Source organism: Carcharodon carcharias, chromosome 17 (assembly GCF_017639515.1).
Source record: "Carcharodon carcharias isolate sCarCar2 chromosome 17, sCarCar2.pri, whole genome shotgun sequence".
Taxonomy (NCBI): Eukaryota; Metazoa; Chordata; class Chondrichthyes; order Lamniformes; family Lamnidae; genus Carcharodon; species Carcharodon carcharias.
In genome coordinates this window covers 114,941,231-114,955,152 of record NC_054483.1, presented here as the reverse complement: position 1 = coordinate 114,955,152, position 13,922 = coordinate 114,941,231, and positions in this window count along the sequence as shown.

The window sequence follows — 13,922 nt, the reverse complement described above, 5'->3', positions numbered from 1 at the left end:
ATCTCCCCTTAGCTCTCTCCTCCCCAAGGAGAACAGTCCCAACCTCTCTAATCTATTTTCATAACTGAAGTTTCTCTTTCCTGGTAGCATTCTGTGGAGAGGGATACAGTTGACATTTCGAGTCTGTATGACCCTTCATCAGAACTAAGAAATATAGAAACGAGGTGAAATATAAGCTGTTTGAGGCGGGGGGGGGGGGGGGATGGGACAGGTAGAGCTCGATAGGGGGCTAGTGATAGGTAAAGGTAAAGAAGAGATTGCCAAAGATGTCATAGACAAAAGGACAAAGGGGTGTTGACTGTGGTGATATTATCTAAGGAATGTGCTAATGGGGACATTATGGGGACACAGATTCTTGTAAAGCTCTTTTGCACTCTCTCAAATGCACTCACACCCTTCCTATAGTGTGGCACCTCAAACTGTACACACTACTCCAGCTAACGTCTGACTAGTGTTTTATATAAATTCAGCATAAGCTCCCTGCTCTTGTATTCTATGCCCCTATTAATAAAGCCCAGGATACTGTATGCTTTATTAACTGCTCCCTCCAACTGTCCTGCCACCTTCAATGATCTCTGCACATATACACCTAGGCCCCTCTGCTCCTGTATCCCCTTAAGAATTGTACCCTTTATTTTATATTGTCTCTCCATGTTCTTCCTACTAAAATGCATCACCTCATACTTCTCCCCATTAAACTTCATCTGCCACCTATCTGCCCAGTCCACCAACTTGTCTACGTCCTTTTGAAGTTCTGCACTGTCCTCCTCAGTTTACGAAGCTTCCAAGTTTTGTATCATCGACAAATTTTGAAATTGTCCCCTGCACACCAAGATCTAGATCATTAATATATATCAGGAAAAGTAGGGGTCCCAATACCGACCCCTGGGGAACTCTTCCTCTGGTTCCTCTGGCCCAAAAAATATCCACTGACCATTACCCTCTGTTTCTCATTATTCAGCCAATTTTGTATCCACGTTGCTACTGTCCCTTATATTCCATGAGCTATAACTTTTCTCACAAGTCTGTCGTGTGACACTGTTTTGAATGCCTTTTGAAAGTCCATGTACACCACATCAAGAGCATTACCCCTCATCAGACTTTTCTGTTACCTCATCAAAAAACTGCAGCAAGTTAGTTAAACATGATGTTAGTTAAACTGCAATGTTCCAGTGAAGCTCAACACAAACTGGTGGAACAGCACCTCATCTTCCAACTAGGTACTTTACAGCCTTCCTGACTTAATATTGAGTTCAACAACTTCAGATCATGAACTCTCTCTTCCATCCCCACCCCCTTTTCGATCCCCCCTTTTCCAATAATTTATAATTTTTTTTACAAATATATTTTTCTTTTCCCACCTATTTTTAAATTTATTTCGATCTATTGTTTTATCTCCACCTTTTAACCCATTTCAATCCCTTCCCCCCACCACACTCCCACTAGGGCCATCTGCCACTAGCTTGTCTTGCTTGCTACCCTTAATGTCCCCATTAGCACATTCCTTAGATAATATCACCACTGTCAACACCCCTTTGTCCTTTTGTCTATGACATCTTTAGCAATCTCTTCTTTGCCTTCACCTACCATTGGCCCCCTATCGAGCTCTACCTGTTCCACCCCCCCCTCAAACAACTTATATTTCATCTTGTTTCTATATGTCTTAGTTCTGATGAAGGGTCATTCAGACTCGAAACGTCAACTGTATCCCTCTCCGCAGATGCTGTCAGACCAGCTGTTATTCCAGGTAATTTTGTTTTTGTTCCAGATTTCCAGCATCCGCAGTATTTTGCTTTTATTTTAGTTAAACATGATTCCCCCTTTAGAAATCTAAGCTGGCTCTTCCTAATCAACCCATATTTTCCTATGTGACTATTAAACCTGTCCAATATAATTGTTTCAAGAAGCTTCCCCACCACTGAAGTTAAACTGACTGGTCTGTAACTGCTGGGCTTATCCTTACAACCTTTTTTGAACAAAGGCATAATGTTTGCAATTCTCCAGTCCTTTGGCAACTCCCCTGAGTCTAGGGAAGTCTGAACGATTATGGCCAGTGCCCCTGCAATTTCCTCCCTTAGTTTCTTCAATATCCTTGGATGTATCTCAGCCGATCCCTTTAAGTAATCATCCGATCAAATTTAAGTAACGACAGTTTATCCAACATTTCCTCCTTATCAATTTTGAAACCTTCTAGTGATAGAGTTTCCTCTTCTGTCACCATGGCCATAGTATCTGCTTCCTTGGTAAAGACAGATGCAAAGTATTCATTTAACACCTCAGCCATACCCCCTGCCATGTGTAAATCCCCTTTTTCATCCCTAATCGTCCCTATTCCTCCTTTTACCACCTTCTTACTATTTGGGATTTCCCTTTATGTTGGCCAACAGTCTTTTCTCATAACCCCTCTTTTCTTCCCTTATTTGCTTTTTCACCGTCCCTCTGAACCTTCTGTAATCCTCTTGATTTTCAGTTATATTTTCTACTTGACACCTGTCATAAGCACACTTTTACTTCTTTATCTTAATTTCTATCTCATTTTTCAACCAGGGAGCTCTGGATTTGTTTGCCCTACCTTTCCCTTTCGATGGAATATACCATGGCTGTGCCCAAATCATTTTTTCTTTGAAGGTAGCCCATTGTTCAGCTATAGTTTTGCCTGCCAACCTTTGGATTCAGTCTATCTGGCCCAGCTCCGTTCTTGCCCCATTGAAGTGGACTCTCCCCCCAGTTAATTAGTCTTACTCTGGATTGCACATTGTCCTTTTCTACCATCATCCTAAACCTTATGATATAATGAGCACTGTCTCTTAAATGTTCCCTCACTGGCGCTTGATCTACTTGGCCCACCTCATTTCCAAGAACCAAATTCAACCATGCCTCCTTTCTTGTTGGACTGGACACATACAGCTATAGAAAATCTCCTGAACACAATCTAGGAACTCTTACCCCTTTCCACACTTTACACTACCACTGTCCCAGTCTATCAGATAATTAAAGTTCTCCATTATAACTACTCTATAATGTTTGCATCTCTCTGTAATTTCCCTGCAGATTTGTTCCTCTACATCCTTTCCACTAGTTGGCGGTCTATAGACTACATCAAGCAATATAACTGCACCCTTTTTGTTCCTTAGCTCTAACCAAATTGATTCTCTCCTTGAACCCTCTAGGACATCCTCTTTCTCCAGCACTGCAATGCTCTCCTTAATCAGTATCGCCACCCCTCCTCCTTTTGATCCTTTCCTATCTTTTCTGAACACTTCATACCCAGGAATGTTTAGCACCCAGTCCTGGCCTTCCTTGAGCCAGATCTCTATTATCATCACAACATCATATTTCCACATGGCAATCTGTGGCCTGTAACTCCCCAATCCTATTTATTATACTCCGTGCATTCACATACATGCACAGTAGCCCTGATTTGGACTTCATGACTTCCTCCCTTACTCTGACTCCACCTATTAACTTACTATCCTCTATATAGGTGCAACCTGTCCTGCCCAGTATTTTGTGCATCCTGGTATTCCCCTATAATATTCTCTCCTGTTTCCCACACCCCTGCCAAGTGAGTTTAAAGCCCTCCCAACAGCACTAGCAAAATGCTCCGCAAGGAACTCAATTCCAGCTCTGCTCAGGTGCAACCAGTCCAGCTTGTACAGGTGCCATCTCCCCCAGAGCCAGTCCGAAGAATCTAAAGCCCTCCCTCCAGCAACATCTTTCCAGTCACACATTCATCTGCCTTATCCTTCTATTTCTTTACTCACTTAACACGTGGCACTGGGAGTAATCCGGAGATTTTTACATTTGAGGTCCTGCTTGCTAATTTTTGTCCTGGCTTCCGAAATTCTGATCGCAGGGCCACATCCCCCTCCCTATCTAAGTCATTGGTGCAATTGTGGGTCACGACCTCTGGCTGATCACCCTCCCCCAGAAGAATGTCCTGCAGCCGCTCAGTGACATCCTTAACCCTGGCACCAGGGAGGCCACTTACCATCCTGGAGTCACGTCGACAGCCGCAGAAACACCTGCCTGTTCTCCAACTAAACCTGCCCCTATTACTATTGCTCTTCCTTTCTTCTCCTACCCCTCCTGTACAGCTGAGCCACTCATGGTGCCACAAACTTGGCTCTGACCGCACTCCTCTGAGGAACCAATGAGGTTCTGCAGCTGGCGGCACTAGCTGCACATGTGGTCATCGAGGACACAGGAAGCATCCAGGACTTCCCACAAATAACAGTAAGAACATTCTACTCGACCAAGCTACCCTGCCATGTCTTAACGTTATTTTACTTTGCTTTATCTATTTTATTTTATTATACTGGCCCTGACTTTCCCTTATTCCTGATGTTTCTCGCTTAAATCCAAGTATAGCTAATACTTTTTTTAAAGTAAGGTGCTTTTCCAATTTACAGCAATTTAAAGACAGTCCCCAACAGCAGTGTCTTACCAGCCAATGAACTTACGGTTTTCCTGTGATATCACTGTTTATTTTTTCTCCCTCTCCTTTCGAACTCAGCGCGGGCTGGTCCCGAGCAGCTGACTGGTCCCATCACCTCTCCAACTCCCAGGTCAGTGGCGCAGGCCTCAGGCCTCAGGCCTGATTTATATTCTCTCACTCCTCGTTGCTTCCTCACAGGTCCCACCGCCTCTCCAACTCCCGGGTAAATGCGCTGTAACGTTTGCAAAGAAGGGAAAATGGGGTAGCAGGGGGGAGATAAGAGAGAGGGTTCTTTTCCTTGGCTGGGTCCTGGGATGGCCCAAAAATGAAGTTGCTGCACACCGGTCCTCACTACCTCTCTACGTCCGCCACTGGTGATAATGGGTTAACAGCCCAACTTTCATCACTCCCTATGTTTAGTGCCATTGATTTATATTCTTAAGAACTGATGGCAAGCTGTGTCGTTGAAAGTGCCACTTTTCAGGTGAAATGTTAAGCTGTTTGTTTAAGCAGGTGTTGAAAAATCCCAATGACGCTGGTCAGAGGAGAGCTGAGTACTTTCGGAGTGCACAGGTGGAATTTCTCCTTCAACCTCAGCACCGACAATAGAACAATTTGAGTCACAACCATCTATTTTCTGTTTCTGTGCTATGCCTACACCCTTGAAACCTACCTCTTTGACCAAACTGTTGGCCATCTCCCCCAACCCTACGACTGCTCAAGTCCCACCCAATTTTAAACAGCGGTTTGGGAAGTTTCCCCTATCTTAATAGCATTGAACAAGTACCTATTGTGACTGCATGAGAAAACAACTCTTAGCTCATCTCTCTTATCCCAGTGTTTAAATCCCAGTTCAGAGGTGACAAGATTCCAATTAAATTCCTGTCCTGGTAGAAAGTCTGTATCCCATTAGCTCCCAAGGAACAAATCAACCGCTGCCATTCATATAAAGCCTTTAACATTAAAAAAAAAAGCCACATGGATCTTCACAGAGAAAAGAATATCAATGGCAAGCCAAAGGAAGTGGCATTAGGAGGGGTGACTAAAGATTCAGTGAAAGAGATGTTTCCGAAGGAGTGTCTTAACAGGGCACACAGAAACAGACAGGTTGAAGAGTTCGGGGGGGGGGGGGAATGGCAGAGCATGGGTACTACCAGGCTAAAGGCACAGCCTCCCAGGATGGGATGGGGTGCGGGGAGGGATGAACAAGATGCCAGAGTCGGAGAAACAGAAGGGACGAGCTGTGTGCTTAAGTGCACCACCTGCCATATTTAATCAGGTTCCTCCATAAGCAGCCAGGTTGGGCAACAATTCAAAGTGATCATTCAAGATATTTAAACTAAGGATTGAACAGTTGCTGCCTCTGCTGACTTAGCTTCCAGTTCCACGTATTGACCACCCTTCCTGGCATCAGTCTCAGAACATACATTTTCTAATTTGAAGCTGCCATATGGTTTTAATTTGGAACAACATTCCAGGTTTGCCACTTACGATCTCATATATTTGTAGGAGGTCGCAGCTCAGCCTTTACCTGCTTTTGTGGGTGATCACCACTCTGTGCAAAATGGCTGCCACATTTAGGGACTTGGCAACAGTTTGCACTTCAAAGTATTTCGTCAACTGTGAAGCTGTTTGGGATATTTCCAAGAAGCACAATAAGGTGCTAACTAAATGAGTCTCTCTTTCAACTGCACTCTTGGTTATTCATGAGGTAAGTTCAAAGCCGATATTTTCTTCCCATGTGTAATACGTTACACTTCCCTTTGCTAAATTCCATCTGCCAGTTCCGGCCAATTACATACTTCACCTCACTCACTTTGTAGATTCCAAGCTGCCTCCTCTGAGTAGTTTTACCCCATCTCTCAGTTAGGCATCATATGAAAATGTTACCACGTGCATTAAGATTCTGTGTCCCAGTCGTCAATTGGCACAGCATAGGAATTGATAGATGAAAAATGACTAGGATTAATCTAGTTCACCATCTACTATCCTGGTGGTCGCATCACAATAATAATTGTTGATTAATCATAGCAATCAATCTCTCAATTAGTTGACAACACATCCAGACATGAGGCAAGGAAAATCCCAGCGGTGGAGAGCTCTGGGAACCCAAAGTTTAAAGTCACCTTTCCTTCCAAAATTTGCTACACTTACCATATGTCACATCTCAAATTATTCATATACCGTGTCCCTAAAGCAAAACAGTGCTCCCCTCAGTTTCTGCTGAATTTAATGTAACTCTTTCTCAGCTACAGCCAGCTGTGGGATGTGTAGGCACCAAGACATGCAGAGGAGGGAGGGAAGGAGGGAGAGAGTGTGGGTGCAGGGTGGGTCATCAGCAGGACGGGGCCCAGAGAGATTGACAGCCTGAGGTCCAAGACATCAGAGAGCCCGGAGAGGTAGGTCAGAGGTTGTACATTCCAGGAGGCCCATTTGTGTGGTGGAGATGCAAAGTATTCTATTTGCATTATCCAATTCCTTTAGAATCCTAAAAGCAGCTATTGTATCATCTGTAAACCTTCCCTTTTCCAGTGACAATGTGTACATTTTTCATATTCGCTTCTCATAATCCAAACCCTTTGTCTCCTCAATAATTCTGGCTGTTCTGTTCTATCTCCCTTCCATTGCTGTACTAATCAATATTCTACACATTAATTACTTTATCTGGCTCTTTCTAATCAGAAACTCTTAATTTTGGGCTCATGCATTCAATGCTCACTTTCCACATTAAATAATGAGCTTGTATCAATATTATTCATTTTCCACAGCATTTTAATGACCTGGATCATGTCCCTTTATCAATCTTCTTTTCTCCAAATGAAAACATAGCTCAATTCTGCGTGTCCCTTTTCATTACTGCGAGCCCTAAGATCAACCCTGAATTCCTTCTCATGCATCAATGTCCTTCTGATGGGAATAGAGCCAAGCACAGTGCTGTCTGTAAGTCAGAACTCACCCATGGTCTGTCCAAGGTTAAAGTAACTTGTCTTGACTTATGTCGCCAGGAGAATTGACTCATGCGAGCGAGCGGGAATGGGGAAGAAGGTGCACATTGAGCAACAAGGCCCCACGCAAGGAAGAAGGCAACGTTAAGACAAACGACATTTTGTGGCTGACCATTTTCGAATAAGGGGAATTGCTCTACCTCCACAATGGTGACCTGGCCGCAGTGGCCATTTTCAAGTGTTCAAGTTTGCTGAGCGGGTGGATCAAGATGGAGGCGCCTCTCTCTCTCTCTCTCTCTCTCTCTCTCCTACCTACAACGACAGGCTGCAGCACCTTCCATGCTGGAGGGCCCACTATCGTCCCTCCGGCTTCAAGAGCCCACCCGCTGTCCTTAATTGGTTGGCAAGCCCACTCTCTGGCCACTAAATGGACAACTCAGGGAAAATCACTGCCGGGCGACTGTTTCCCACACAGGGTTGGGTCAGGACCCCCCATTTGACCCCGACATTGCGGTTCTGACTCAAAAGGCAAAAGTCTGCCCTCTGACAACTTTCCACTCACCATGGTGTCAAGTTGGGCCCCGGCTCTGGAGTTCAGCTGCAGCTACCTCATTATTGCAACAAGGGAAGTGAACCCGCTTTGCATTGGTGGTGCAGGTACAATGAAAATGCAGGAAATGGCTTACAGTCTAATCTGCAAGAGAGTTCTCTCCTGAGAAGATTCTGGGCTAGAAAAGGTAAAACCTATTAAAATGAGATCACAATGAATTCAGAGGCAGGGCTGGAATACAATACAGGTTGATCTCATGTTTTGATTTGAGTAGATTGCTCCTCACTCATTATTTATGGATTAAACAATGCAAGCTGTTCTCCACTCTAAACGGACAACCTGATCAGGCACAATTTGTGCCAGTTATTTGAATGCGATTTCTTAACTCACAGGGAGTCCTTAACATTTATTGGTCTTCTGGGGAGCCAATCTTATTTTATCTCTGTGGACAGACAAGAAGCATGATCTGCCTACTCAGGTAATGTTGGATATAAATTCTATCCCCTCCGTCTCAGGCAAAACTCAGTGTGGAGCTCAATACTGTTGACAGCAGTCACACCATTTATGTTGATATCTCAGATGCTCTAATAGGCAAACTCCTAGCCAGGTATGTAGATATGTGCGCATTGTTGGAAGGGGCTGGAAGCGGGGCTGGTGGGGGGAGTTGCATAAACATCAATCTCCACAGTTTCCAGACGTTGCTAGTTCCCTGCTACTCAAATAAGTCAATGTGCATTCAGTCAAAATAAAATTCACACAAGCAAATAAAAACTTGCTTGATCACTAGATATGATTTGATCTCAAATCGCTGTGTTAGATTCACCTTTAAACATGCAAGAAGCCCTGCAGAGTTTTCAGAGGGAAAAAGAAGCGAGGACACCTCTATTGACCAGTTCTATTGCCCTGTTGTTGGACATGTCTGCAGCTGACTAGGCCCTAAGCTTTGGAATTCCCTCCCCAAACTCCTCCGTTTCGCCAGCTCACTTTCCTCCTTTAAGCCTTCCTCATCTGTCCACTGCTACCTGTCGGCTGTGGCGGAGTTGGTAGCGCTCTTGACTCTGACTCAGACGGTTGTGAGTTCAAGTCCCACTCCAAGGGCAGAAATTTTCGCCAACCCGCCCGAACATGAAATGACGCACGTTGAGGTCAGCTGGGCGTGCCGGTGTCAACGCGCAGTCGTGCGATAGTTCGGTCGGTGGGCGCATGCCAAAGTCGGCAGCATGCACCATCGACTATTAAAAGTCCTGCTAAGGCCATTAAATCACCAATTAACCTCAATTTTTCGCCACCCGGCCAAAATTAGGGTTGACGGGGAAGGCGAAAAGGCTAAGCGGCCTTTGCATTTTTTGGGAAACCTCATCCACGGGCAGGATGAGGTTTCCAAAAGCAAACAAAAATAAAAGTTTTGCAATGAAGTTAATAACATGTCCCTGCTCGTGTAACAGAGTCAGACGAGGGGACATGTTTCATTACATTTCTATTTTCTTCAAGTTCTTTTTATAACAAGTCTTCATCTCCCTGACACAGCTCCGTGCCTCAGGGAGATTATTTCTTTTTCGAATTTTCACATTTTATTTTGCAATGACTGTATGTGAAGGGAATGTCTCACAACGGACCAATGTACAAGATCTTCTCATGACCAACGTCTGAAGTGCCTCTAAATTGTTGGTCTTAGAAAAAGATGTATAAACAGAAGCACAGAGTCCATTTGCCATGTAAGATTCAACAAAGACTGATCAGTCCTGCATCTTCAGCAGTTGTTCAGCTGGACCTCTGCCTCATCTTTCGCCTTTTACCCTTCAGCCTGCGCATATGCTTCTTCCGCCACTTAGCTCTCACGTCAACAAGGATCTCAAAGTCCCGGCTCGCGCATACGCGAGAAGTTCGCTCTCAGCCCGCTTGCCCCCACCCCCACCCTCACCCGCATAAGCCGTTGGCCCGACAGCATGAAATCATGGTCCAGTGCCGATCACAGGCGGGGGTCAGCTTCCCAACTGCCTCCAACCACCCCCACCGAGCCTGCCCGCCAAGGGCAAAATTCTGCCCCAGGATTTGAGTACAACACTCAAGGCTGACACTCCAGGGCTGCACTGTAGAAGGTGTTGTCTTCCGGATGTGACATTAAAAACTGAGGCTCTGTCTCGGGTGGATAGAAAAGATCCCTTGGCGCTGTTTCAAAGGCAAGCATAGGTTTGTCCTGGCCAATATTTCTCCCTCAATCAATATCACAAAAACAAAATAAATTATCTGCTCATTTTCACCCCACTGTTTGTGGGGACCTTGTTGCATGCAAACTGGACGCTGTTTCCTATATTACAACAGTGGCTGGGATTTTCCACACCCGACAGTGTTCAGCGGCTAGATCGGAGAATGTCGTGAGAAGTCCTGTTTCCCAACACCGTAAACCCGGGACGCGATTGTCCACTGCCCCCCCTCCCCCCTCCGCCCCAATCAATGATGGACCGCATTTCCTGCCACTGAATGCCAGGAATTTAATTTTAATAAATTTGCATCTAATTACTGTGGCCACACGCCGGTATCAACCCCCATGGTGACCTTAACCTCTAGGGGGAACTCGGAGGCGAGTGCACACAACTTGGCGCAGTGCTTGCGATGATCCAGGCAGCTCTGAGGATTCGGGGTGGGGGGGGGGGGGGTGGTGGTGGCACAGGCTAGTGGCTGGCTTGTGGTGCCAGGGCAAGGCCGACAGTATAAGGGAGAAGGGGAGAGAGAAGGCAACCTCGGGGCAAGGGTGACAGGGCTGGGTTGGGGGGGGGTGGGGGTGGGGGTCATGGCAGCACCGACTGAGGTTTCAGCAGAAACATATGTTGGGGGTCGGTGGGTGGGGGGCTGGGGGGGGGGAAGAAAACAGCCGGGCTGTTTGTCAAAGCTGAGCAGTCCACCGCAGAAGAGAGCGTTTAGTTTGAGTTCAGTTGACATGCTTGGAGTCAGCCGAGTCAAGCAATTGTGACCACGCAAGCAGCACTAATTCCTCACAGTGCCAGCGATACCTCTTCTACTGTTAACCCCTCGAGCACACACTTCACACTCCAATGGCTGATATGGTGCTGTAGAACCATTCTGTGACTGGGTAAGCCTGAGGATCCTGATGGGAAAGGTGACCATGGAACAGGGATGAGGGAGGGCTGCGCTCCTAGTCCCTTGCATTATGTTTCAGTGGACATTGAAAAGTCACCCTCGTGGTACAAGCAAACTGCAAAGCCGGTTAGGAAAATGCTTGCGGTTGAGATGAGAGTTCAGGGCACAGTCGAGTGGCTGAAGCTGCGGGTATGGGCATGGCGATCCATCATGCGCACTGAACACTGGGCATCCATGTGCTGGTCTGGAATCTCCGTCATGCATTGGAGAGACAGCTGCAGGCAATGACTTGACCAAGAGCGACCTTAGGAGAAACTTGCTGACCCTTGCTTCTCTCTCTTTGGCACTGCAGTGAGGAGACCATCAGGGCCATGGACTCTGGTGATCTCGCTGCCTGCCTGATTATTCACAGGCAGAAGAGAAGACGGGGAAGAATGCAAAAGAGGTGCCTGCATCGCCAAAGGGAGGTGGACCCCAAGGGGCGGCATGGCCTCCTCTGCACATAGAGGATGAACCCCACAGAGCCGTCATTCTTAGGAGCATCACTAGGCCCTGGGTCTACAGATGGTGCATGTGCTACCTGCAGATGAGCGAGAACCAGTGTCACCGACGCCTGCGCATGACAAAGGAACTGGTCACTCACATATGCCACCCTCTGCAGGATTTGGCACCACAGGGACTGGGAGGGCATCCACTGCCAGTGGCAGTTACAGTTAGCGCTGCGCTCAATTTCTACTGCAATGGCTCCTTCCGGGGTCCACTGGGAACCTCTGTGGGATCTCGCAAGCCTTCACCCATGAATGCGTTCAGGAGGTCACGGGTGCCCTTTTTGCCAAGGCACACGATTTTGACAGGGGTCAGGCAAGTAAGGAAGCAAGAGCACTGGGATTTGCTCTGATTTCCAGATTCCCACAGGTGCAGGGGGACCATCATCTGCACCCACATGGCTCCTAAATCTCCCTGGCAACAGGCATGTCAGTATGTGAAATCAATAAGGCTTCCACTGTCTCAAAGTTCAGATGGTCTGTGACCCTACTAAGTGGATCATGCAGGTTTGTGCATGTGTCCATGATGTGTACATCCTTAGCAGGTCTCAGAGCCCTGAAATCTTCCAGGGACAACACAGGCTGCAGGGTTGGCTCCTCGGGGACAGGGGCTACCCAACAAACGCCTGTGTGGCAGCCTCAGACTCCTGGTGAGAGAAGGTACAATGAGGCTCATGCTGCAACCCAGATTTTGGTGGAGCACACCACTGGCTGAAAGTGGGGTTCCAGTACCTCAGCAGATCTGGTGCTCCAGTACACTCCCCAGAGGGTGTCATGCACCATCATGGCTTGCTGCGCGCAACACAACCTGTGCTACAAAGCGGGGAGGACCTCGACGATGAGGAGATGCAAGAGCTGCACGTCTCCTCCAATGAGGAGGGATTCAAAGGGGATGAGGGTGATGAGCTCCTGGAAGGCGAGGGTGCAGACGATGAGGCTATTGCAATGGCCAGACGAGGGAGGTGGGCTCCTAAGATCTTCACGTTGCAGCTGGGAATGTCTAACACCTGTCTGGCTAAGGGCAGCACATGTACTCTCTGTGAAGAGGCTCATATCATCGAGACGCTGTTGAGATACAGTGGCCGCATGGACTTTAACAACACTTGATCTTTTGGCCGGCCCATCACCTGTTCCCTTCACCTGTCAGGAATGGTGTTGGGATGCTGGTGGGAGGGTGGGCAGCCTGGCCTCTAAGGTGCTGGGAGCACACAGAGAACATCATGGAACCCAGTGCCACTTGGGTACGTGATTCTTTCAGCAAACACAAGCCACATCGTGGTGCAGGCACCACTGATCTGGACAGTGACCTTGAAGCTGGGCAATCATTGAGCTCAGAGAGTTACACTCTCTACAGGGGAGAGACCCTGGACTGCAACAGGAGCCTTCGTTTTGTGCAGGAAACAAGGTTTCACATCTGATTGACACGAACGCTGCTCAACATAACAAGGAGCCATAGACAAGGAGACTTTCTTGTGAGTATATTTACAATGGTCAACATTAAGTACAAGTGATTAACACCCGTGCCCACGTTGTGCAACTAAATCTTCATTAACAGGTCCAGGCAGCTGGTGACCAAGGGGGTTGTCCCACCCAACTGTCTGCCCCTCTTCTGAGGCTATGTTCGCAGCCAGGTGTCCCTGGAGAGGGAACACGCGGTGTCAGCCAGCACTGTCGAGGCCTCCCTTGCCCGGTGGGCACTACAGGGACTGGGGTGCTTTATCAACCCCCTTAATCACATTTTGGTTTGATGTTTTTAAGTTTACTTTAAACTTAGTCTTTGGTTTTGCAGTCTCCCTAATTTAGGGGCTGTGTTTATTTTATCCCTCATCTTGTTAATTTAGTTTATTTGGTTGACTCTAAAAGAGTTAAATCTTCATGACCTTTCTAACCCTGCCGACAACGTCTTGGTGTTCCCCCAGACTTCCACAGTGGAGGTGGAGGCAGCCTGCTGACTGTGATACCCTGCCTGTGATGATTTTGGCAGGCATCCTGTGGAGGGCCCCGGCCTACTTTCGGGGTCCTGCTGTGTGGCAGTGGCACCTTCCTCGGCCTGTGAAGCTGAAGCTGCTGAGATCACAGGAAGAGGGGATTCGGATGGGCGGACACTCCTGGAGTCACCTGGATGGATGGCCCCAGGGTATGCATCTGCCGATCCTCCTCCCTATGGGTGCCAGTGGGCCCCTGGCTGACTCCTTGAGAGGAAGGGGCAGTTGCAGTGAACTCTCTGCCTGAAAGGGTGATAGAGGCAGAAACCCTCATTACATTTAAGAAGTATTTGGATGAACACTTGCGGTGCCATGGCATACAGGGCTATGGGCCTCGTGCTGGAAAATGGGATCAGAATA